Source organism: Ptychodera flava, chromosome 10, assembly GCF_041260155.1.
Source record: "Ptychodera flava strain L36383 chromosome 10, AS_Pfla_20210202, whole genome shotgun sequence".
Classification (NCBI taxonomy): Eukaryota; Metazoa; Hemichordata; class Enteropneusta; family Ptychoderidae; genus Ptychodera; species Ptychodera flava.
Window position 1 is genome coordinate 12,445,299 of NC_091937.1, and position 10,901 is coordinate 12,456,199.

The 10,901-nt window shown below is 36.3% G+C and overlaps 1 long non-coding RNA gene across 1 annotated transcript; it reads left to right on the forward strand.

Annotated features, from left to right (window-relative positions):
• The first annotated feature begins 1,284 nt into the window (after window positions 1-1,284).
• On the forward strand, window positions 1,285-10,296 carry LOC139142035 (uncharacterized). Its single transcript, XR_011554282.1, has 2 exons — window positions 1,285-1,477; window positions 4,404-10,296. It is a non-coding gene; the product is annotated as an uncharacterized lncRNA (long non-coding RNA).
• Window positions 10,297-10,901: the final 605 nt, after the last annotated feature.

The following is a 10,901-nucleotide window of genomic DNA, read 5'->3' on the forward strand; positions in this document are numbered from 1 at the left end:
CAACGAAAGTATGTTTAGTATTCCACTTGTAAAATGTGGTTATATGTATGGTATAAAATATTGTACTGCCTTGGGCTACCTCTCTTAAGTAAACGACACATGTACTGTTCGCAAGAAATTGAGACCCTTCCCATTCATTGCAGGTAACATGGGTTGACCACTCCATGCATGTGAATTATGCCTATTTGGCTTTGACAAGAAACTTTATAAAATCATGGATGAAGATATCACGTGCTGCCTTCATTATGAAAAACAAATTCCATCAAAAGTATTTAACAGGTAAAACAGTTCAAAATTCATACATTCATGCAGATTTATCTCATTTTTTCTCTGTCATTGTTCTTGGATTATGATCGACCATTGGAAATAGCAATATACATGCGCCATCGTCAAAGTATTGTTAAAGTTAAGAAATAGGGGATTTGCTCAGACACTATCAATCTATTATATTTATAGACCATTTCAATGTCGTTTAGACTGATTGACAATTGGACATTCAGTTGTGATTCGTCTCAACTATGACGACTTCAAGTCAAAATTGCTATGCTCCGTTGTTAAGATATTTTTTATTCATTTACTTTATTATTATACATCTACTATCGAGAACAATAGAAATTTGCGTGCGCTAAAAAAGCCGTACGGAACGCCCCTTCCGTTACACGAACGGTTTCCAGGCGCCCCTACCCTGCTGCTGTATCTACGCGTTCACTGTTGAACGGTTTCAAGGGACCCATTGGACGAGTGCCAGAACATGTCTCGCGCGCGCTCTGTACTGTACGTACGTGTGTAGTCCACACACTCCAAAACTTGCAGAAGCGCGTCCGAAATAGCGTTCCATACTGGCGTGATAAAATCGGAAGAAAAATTGTTGACATTGCACGAAAACGGTCACTACTCTGACAGTTTGATGCCCCTGTCAGGAATGTAAGATGTATTATAATAAGGTTATCACGCATATACCGCAAAGGATGCATTGGACATTGGCGCCACGCATCACCCTCCGCTTCACGTTGGGTGATACGCTGCGCCAATGTCCTCGTGCATCCTTTGCGGTATTTTCATAATAACCTCATATTATTTTGAACGCGACACGTTGCTAAACAAGGCACGATTGTCATGTTATCCCAGCAACAAATCCAAGCAACCAATGAATAGCATCACCAAAGTGTCATCGAGGTCACCTGCCACTCATATCAAACTACTAACTCCCCTCGATATGTGGAAGTTACCATCATATCTAAGGGTCGGCCTTACAAAGAGCACGTTTTCTCATCAACGAGTGCATAGTACCGTCAGAACGTGTGACCAACTGTTGTTAGCGAGCATACAGGCGGTCGGACGATGTTGATGAATCCTTCCGAAGTTTACCTTTACTTTATCTGCTCAGCGATCATTAGGCGTATCATACCCTGGCATTGCCTGATGTACTTACAGGTGTTGTCTTTCCATACGTGAATCTCAGCTCAAGTAACATCAGGTAAGTTCAATCAAAGGATCCTACCTCTAGGTCCTAAACCAGAAGGCTTACGTTGATCACATGCAAAACAACTTATTGCATTGGTCGGTAATTCTGACACATTCAAGGAACAAACAGGCGATAAAATGTTTGCTGTATTTTTCGTGTACTCAGTGTTTCGTAAAACAATCTAAATTTCGAAATTGGTCTAAAATTACATCCTTTGTTAGCCACCGCCATAAATTTTCTCCCTAGCCGTTCAATGTAAAAATTCAAATTTATTCCCGCCAATTGTAAAAATTGACTTTTTGTCCCAGGTTTTAAATTTGCCCGCCCACTGAATAGTTGCACAAGAACACTTTTAGGCACTAACGGTTTCGTCCAGTCAGAAAGATATCGTTTAATACTTGAACGACAGTTGGAAGTGGACAGCGATTGAAACTTTCGAACACAACAGGTCAGACAGCAGGTCATGTATTTTATGGTATCATGTGCTCAATTGCTAAACTCAATTTGTTATGAGTTTATATATTAACTTGACTTATTGGACTGTCGAGGGTTGGACGTACCGAGAACGTCATGAAACTGAATTTAAATAAAGATGATAAGACCCCTCAAGTATAAATGCTAGCACTGTTAACAGATTGGCAACACTTCTGAAATTGATAAAGAAAATGGAAGTTTACATAGCACATTTGGATAGTGGACGAAATTAGCTTGTATTTGTATTTTTCATAAACTAAGACGTCAGTTTCAATTCTTCTTTAGATCTTGAATTTTACGTACATGATGAATTCGAAGAATAATATTTTGCATGTTTTCTTACTGAATTGTTGGAGGGGAGCAGAGAGCTAACTCTTCTAGCAGCCAATTGTGGTAGGTCAGTTATTTCAAAACGTATATACATGTAGCACTTGTGACAATTTGTTTTGGTTTGTTCACTTTGTACGTCCGATAAAAAATATTGTCACACATTCACCTTTTCAGGTGTTTGTAACATAAATGAGTGAATTTCATGCAAACCTGCCATGCTGATATATATTTTGCATCTTTGGTTTGAATTAAAAATGATCAGCCAGGGCACAAGACGCACAAAAATGAAGTGAAAACCAGTTAACTATTTATAAACCCTTTCTTGAAAGTTACCAAGATCATATTACGACTATATTGAATTTGAATGAAAGTAAAATAGATGACCAGTGTTCAATATTTATTTCTCGGGATCTGTTTCAGTAAATTGTACAGAATGTTGCTCCATTCAATATCACTTTTCCTTCCCTACATTGTTTACATTTTTGCTATATGACCTGGTGAGTTTATTACCTTGTGTCATTTGGATTATTGGATTCTTTTTGATTTCATATTGCTACAAACTGACTTGATTAGATAATTATCATGGTTTTTACAGAATTAACAAGAGGAGGGCTGGTTCTTTTAAGAAATGGATGCGTGAATAATACTGACCTTCCCTTTTTTGCTTGCACAACAAGTACTTAACCTCCCCTCCTTCATTGAAAACTATCGACCATCCCTTATGTCAAATTACTTGCACCTCGATATGGCTCTTTGCAAATGACGTCATCGTCTCCCATTAATACCATAAATGTATATTTTTCCGATAATTTTAATTGCGTCCTCCGAAATAGAGATTTAGACAAAAAGGAATCTGTCGATGTTATTATGAACACAGAAACATTATCTACTCAGAATGCCAGGTGTTACAAAAGCCAAGTATGCAACTCTGGCAAAACTTGTCCAAAATTTAAGTAGTAGTTTTCGATGTCGTGCGTGTGCAGGTATATTTTGAAACTAAGCTGTAACCATGAACAGGCCTACAGGGAACGGGGAAGCCTCAACACATTGCCAATTGAAAAGCCAATTTGTGACCTATATGCTATGTCAACACAGTCTGTATGTAGTCAGTCAGCATATTGTAGAAAACGCAAATCGACGTATATCAGTTTAAATCTTAACTATTTAATGACTTTACTTACGATATATTGATATTCCATCTAATAGGCACGGCAATATTATTTAGGGAGAGTAACAGAACTTCTAGGTTTTAATAGGAAAAATACTAAACAATCATGATCAAAACATGCAGCTTCGAAGAGATACAAAAAAGGTATATAGTAAATCTACTAATCAATGTCAATGTAATGGAATGAATGATTTTTGTGATGATAACGATGGTGATGAAGACGGTTGAGAGGTGATAGAAAAAGGGGGAAGAGAAGTAAAGGGAGGAGGATAAAAAGAAGGGGACTTATTATGTTTGTGGTGGCGGTTGCAGGAATGGAGACTGAGTACCTTCACTGACTGTTGTAACAGTAACAGAGGCTATAATTCGAAACGTTTTTTTTCAGAAATTTTTATGAAGCAGGTTTTATAAAAGACAGTGAAATTATCTTATGCTTTGAAAAGTCAGGTTAATGATGTGTGGGCTTCCGAAATGTTATACAGGGGATGCATTTTTTCAGTCAAGGGCAGTCAAAGCAGTACATTCTTGCGATATTTTATTTTTTCCCTATACACTTAAAAGTCCTTACTTTTGTGCATTCACATTTAAAGGTGGCATTTTGATATATTACTTTATCTTTACCGTTCATGACTTGGTGACCCTCCTCATCTGAACCGGTTCTCCCAATTCTCCTAATTCTGTCCAGCTGCTTAATTGGCCTCACTATGTCACTCTAATCGATCGCTGTTTATGTCGTTGTTAATTGGTATTCTGTTGATTTGATTATATAAATGATAGGAGTTCATGCATGTTTTCAGTTTTCAGCATAGGAGGCGCTTTATAACAGAATAGTTGATCATTTTCAAACGTTCTTATTTCCTGTTGCAGATCGTTATGTATTCTATGTTTCTTTGATTAAATTAGTGTACAACAATTACAGAATCATCTTATCATGTTAAAATTATACGTTTTATTTGTCACTTACAGGCTACTCAAGGATATCACACTTACCTAAAGATTCTATACCATTGGAAACCGAGTCTGAGGAATCAAGGAGAAAAAACATCCATCGTTATGGCTTGTTCTTTAGACCAGACGTCGTACCTTTTATTTGAGACAGCGCTGTTTTATTTGTTTGCTTGTGCATTGCTGCCTCCAGGATTAACAGACAGATATAAAACAGTTCCTAAAGTAACCTACAAGTACTGTCTGTCCCTACCAAATGAAGACACCTCATCAATGGACATCATTTTGATTGTTCAAAATCATACCTGGAACAAATACCGCAGTTTTTGCCAGCTTCCACGGTAGACTTATACCTTTACAGCAATCCGATCACAAAATTAGACAAAGATTCCTTTGTAACTCTGTCTAATCTTAGGAGGCTTAATCTTAGCGATAACAGCATAAGTGTAATCACAGAAGAGAGTTTCCTAAACCTCCCTTATCTAGAAGTGTTAGACCTATCCTTTAATGGTATTCGAGCAATTCCATGCAACACTTTCAGCGTGCTCAATAGTTTGAAAGTTCTAAGGATTCTTGATGTCGTTAGTTTAGAATTTGGCAACTGTTCTTGGAATGGTGTAATGAATCTAATATCTTTAGAAATGAGTTTTTACTTTAAAAACACACATGTAGATGACTTCCGAGGTCTCCAAAATATTGAAACGTTGAGATTGTGGGTTAATTATGAACGAAATGGTACCGACCCACTAATCCAGAATTGTCTGAATTTTTCTTTATTCAACAATCTATTCAATCTGAAGCACTTAGACTTGTCATTCGGAAAATTCTCCTGTCTTGAAGGTCCGTCTGTCTCTGACTCCAGTACTTTAACGAATGGCATAATTGAGTTGGACATCCGCTACAATGTAAATCTTACAGAAATCAAACCTTACGCTTTTACAGCCATGCAAAATTTGAGGAATCTTAACCTTGAATCCTCATTTGGCTTGAGAGCAATTGAAGCATCTGCCTTCGCTGGTCTTAATAGTCTTGAACGTCTTGTCCTAAATAATGGATTTCTTACCACTTTGAACGCAAATCAATTTACTCATCTGAAGAATATAACATTTTTGGATTTGGCGGGATTCATCGAAGTTCCGACCCTTTGGTCAACTACCTTTTCTGGTTTATCGAAACTTCTTTACTTGAATCTGTCTCTCAGCAGCATCAGCGAAATTGAAGCTTCGACATTTGATGACCTTTATAACTTGATTCATTTGGATCTGTCAATCAATGATCTTACGAGCATCTCTTCACGAACGTTTCGGGGCCTTAAGAGTCTTTCTTACTTAAATCTCCTATCATCTCTCTCAAAAGTCGAGTCTTCTGCTTTTCGGGAACTAAAGAGACTAAAATACCTTTACTTTTCCAACGACATGACGATTCAACCCCTTCAACCACTGAAATCTCTAACATCATTGGATTGGGTGTGTCCTTATGATAATGACATAATTGCTCCTCAGTCATTGTGTGGCATGTATTTATTCTATTATCTGAGTGTGAGCAAACAGTACAAAACTCTAGGAGATTGGGCATCAAATTTTCCAAAACTTCAAAAAATACGATTCTTCACTTATGAAGGGCTTAGTTCTCCTAAATACCCCCTCAAGTTAACGATTTTCACCAGCGACTTCATGGAAATATTTCCACACTCAACTGAGTCGCATACATTCAGCTCTATTTCTCTCTTTATACCACAAGACGTAGATTTCTTGCAAGATTTTAAGGACTGGATGGAGTTCTTATCTGAAGAATATATATCCAATTCAACAATGCCTCCAGATAAAACGGTCCGAAATCTATTGAAAAATGCCCTTCAAAATGCAACCATACGTTGCCTAAATCTAACAATTGCAAAGTACTTGATGCCAGTTTGTGATTTTAATGAACGTATTGAAGTAGAAACATTACTCTACAATAGCGGCACTGATACAATGGAAAACGTTTTTTCCTGTTTCAAGGGAATAAGAATTCTATACTTGAACAATAGTGCATCTCCGCTAAGATACATAGAGAGAGAGACATTCAGAGGTTTAGATTCGCTTCAAATCCTTGATCTGAGTAGGAATAATATCGTTTTTGTCTCTGAAAACCTATTCAGTAATTTGCCAAACCTTGCATACCTAAACATGGATCACAACTCAATTTCTGTAGACAAGGATGTCTTGGCAAACTTCTCAATGTTTTCTGGTTTTCATTTTAACTGGTATAAAGAAAAGTATTCATATTCTCGAGGCTGTTGCCGACAACTAGGGGGAACGTATTCGGCCGATCCTTTTTCTGTTGGGAAGGGTGACTGTATTTCATCACGGCAAAGAAGAAATGTATGTAATTTTTATTATCCAGAAACATCCGATCCCCATTCAATCTCAATAAGGTGTGCATTTGTAAAGAACGACAACAATGGCAAATTAAAACTATACGACCCAGACTATGATATCATGTGTAACTGTGATCCGAGTAAACTGCATGCTCTTGATATGAGAATTACTAGCATTTCTTTCACAGCATTAGATATCAGGTTCCAATCTTTAACTGATATGAGGGTGAGAGTAATTGACCGTTCCAAATATGTCGTGCTGCATGTACCTTTATTAGTTTCTTTGGATCTATCCTACTCTGAATTGAAAATTAATAATGCCCGCATAATATTTAAGCAAACTGATAATTTAAAAGTCGCAAATTTCACTCATGTACAGTTCGATAAAAGGGATGTTTATGAACAGTGTAATATAGAAACAAATCAGGCCATTTTTCAATCATTTTCTAGCTTAGAATTCTTAAATGTATCGCATTGTGGAATAACCGTACTTTGCAAATACTATTTTCAGCAGCTAACCTATTTGAAAGCTTTGGATGTATCTAACAATGAGATTAATTTCGTCGAAAAGCTTATGTTTGAATTTAACAAAAATTTGACACATCTGGATCTAAGTAATAATAAACTTTCTCATATAGAGCCCAAGACCTTCGATAATCTTCAAATGCTATCATATTTGTACTTTGAAAATAATCCTTTGAATTGTCATTGTGACTCGGTCATTCAAAGGTGGATGGCGTCTACCGAGGCACTTTCATTTACCTTAGATGGCTCTCTTCCTTGGCAAACATACCAATGCATGGAACCGAAAGCTTTATCTGGTAAACCAGTTATGATGATCACTGAACATAGAATAGAATGTTACAGGAGACATGTTGTCGCAATATCAATGATGGTATTAATAGTGCCGATTATCTTGATTTGCCGTGTGCTTTGGAAGAAACGTTGGCATCTTGTCTACAATGCATACAAGAGGATTAACAAACTGAAGCAGCTCTATCCACTTTACCATAGGATCGAGGACGAGGGTGATTATGAGTTTGATGCTTTTATCAGTTTTTGTGAAGAAGATTCCGACTGGGTTGACGAGCAGCTCCAACCGATGTTAGAAGACGAACTTAAACTCACACTTTGTATCCACACTCGAGACTTCAAAGGCGGAAATGACATATTCGCAAATATAGAGGAAAACATAAAAAAAAGCAGAAAGATTATATTCGCCGTGTCGGAAAACTTTGTTAAAAGTTCATATTGCGATTTTGAAATGCGATATGCGTTCTCGATGATGTTACATGCGCTGCATAATGAGCGTATTCTGGTGTTTATTATGTTGGAGACACATATGTCAGACATACTGAAATTCTTCGTCAATACCAAAACTTACCTTGCATGGCCAGAAAGAGATGCCAACAATGTCGAAAGAGAACATTTTTGGCAACAACTGAGAGAAGTTGTTATAGATGAACTGTGACTTTCCCCACAGAAAGTATACATTATTTTGACGCACAATGTTATAGTTGTGGTGTCAAAAGGGAGAAAGGATGTCAATTGCCAACATTAGATACGTTCCATGCCTCAAGGACTGATTCTTTGCGATGTAATGTTATTCATTCACATGTCATTAACCTTGCCCTTTGTTATCGACTAGCTTTCCGTACGTAAAAGCATATTGTCGAACAGGAAAGGTGGGGTAATGTATATTTTATGTAACCTGCAGTATACAGATGAATCAAACTTAAAATAAATGACCAACAAAGTGAAACGAGATTTTATTCATTGTAAATTTAATTATCGTATCTTTCATAAACAATTCTGTTAAATAATACTATTATCTCTAAATTGACATGGCAAAATTAGAGTTAAGGAGTTATTTTATGCATGCTGGGTAAGTTTTTAACCTGTTACTATTTTATTATGATTATTCATTTGGATACTCTCCGACGTTAATATAAAGCTTTCCAAGCCGTTGGACTATCACTTCTTCATTTCAAGCAACTTAGCATATAGCACGGAAATATCGAACAAATGCAGTGACATTGTGGACAACAATTAGCGATAGAAAATAGTAGCTTTACTTTCTGAAGCCCAGTTAAGCGATGTATTAATTTCTTTGATATAACATTTCTTTGAAATTCATGATAACAAGTATGTATGTGCGAGTACTCCACCATCTCTTCACCGTGTGGAAAGGTCACTGTTTGAAAAAACATTGTCGCAACTTATATCAGTTATTTATACACTCTTTTTAAATTCGGAGATTTAGCCGAGCGGTTTTGACTGCGATGTATTCGCTATGTGAGTTTGCGCGTTTTTAGTTAGAGTCCAGTCGAGAAATTTTAAATTCTGTTAGCATTTTTATCTTGAACGCAGGATTGTTTTAATACTTATTAGACAATAATTCTTTATGTTTTGGTTGCTCTACTTTTTGTAAGCACACGTTTACTTTTAGAAAAAGTTATAACTGTTTGGTACAACCACTAACTAATAGTGGTTCAGCATGGCTCTACGTATTAACTTTGTAAATCACAAAATGTCCCATGGACCTGGTAATGTATTACAGTAAAAACCCTGGCTCTTCCGACCATGCTTGGGGACAGAGAAAACGTTCGAACTGAGGTGTTCATTCAAATAAGGGAATCAAATCAAGACTAGCCTGGCCCGGGGGACACATTTTACGTACGTTATAACCGTTAATTAGTACTACTGGTTGCCGTTAGGGAGAGGGATTACTGTATCTTTAATGGACATAATTATTGCACCAGTTCTATGTCATATTATGAGCATTTGTCTTTGTATGAATACGGTATGTAACTTTTTCGCGTTATAGAAACTAACCCTCCGAATGCTGAAAGCAAAAAGGATACAAATTCAGGGAAATGTCACCCTTTGGTTGGCGTCTAACTTAGGACATTTCGTAAGAACAGGGGTTCTCTGCATCAGGTGAAGTTCCATTAATTTGTAATGAACAAACAAACAGTTACACGGTGGTTTATGATATTTAAGTCATATTTTTGATGGCTCATTTTTTCAAGTAAATATTACCCGCTGGTGAATGTGATAGCATTGACCCGTTTATATTCGAATCTATTATATCTCATTTATGGTGCGACGTTACGATATACATTTATATTTTACAGTAACACTAGCATTTGAACTCCTAATTGACAATGTCGACTTTTTACAACAAGAGCAAGGTTGTCAATTATAAGAACTTTATCTCCGTAAGCCGTAAAGGTAGTATTAGATCAGCGGCAATTGTCAATGTGTACTTAAATCAATCATAGTAATGTTACAGTTCCACTTTCATAATGTACTTACATAACTAATTTGACAGCTTGATAATTAACTCAATGTGTATCCTTTTGTGAAAACGATACTCCATAATAAACTATTTCTCAATGTCATCCTTTTGCTGTAGATTTATCATCATTGTATAGAATAATTTAAGATGTAATTACGTATGAATCATTACTATCCAAAACATACAAGACTTGTTCATACATTACCTATGACTGTGGAATTATTTTATCATAAATGTGAAACTTGAAAACCGAATTAACTGCCATGTGAATGACTCTTTATGATACCAACATCAATACCTGCATTACCGATATGATTATACAAATTCAAATTTGTTTAAGACCAGGCAATGATTGTTTTTATATCTGGTTATCTATCGAGAAAGGGATGCGATAGAGTGTTTAACAGGGGACAACTTTCTCAAGGAAATTGTTTGTGGATCATGTCGATGTTTGGTAACGTCATATCTATGGTCATATTTTCATATATTTCAATACTCCTGATCATGTGACACTTTGTTCTAGCTGTCCATCGATTTCGGAAACTCAGCATGCTGTCATTGTCTCAATTCACATTAGGGAAATGCTACATTTTATTAATATTGAAAAGAGTAAACGCAACACGTTTATTGAAAGAAAACTTCAGCACATGAAAAAAGTAAGGCTCACAAATCAACACATGAACAAATACGAACGATAACTAATTTGCATGTTAACAGCGACCAGCTGAAAATTCAATCTTTCACGTACACATTAGAGAAACGTGCCCCCCAAAAAGGAGTTTTTCATTTTTTTGATAAATATTTTTCGTAATGTCTAGTCTCATTTTAACAACAAATTAAGAACAATTTTAACTCTTAT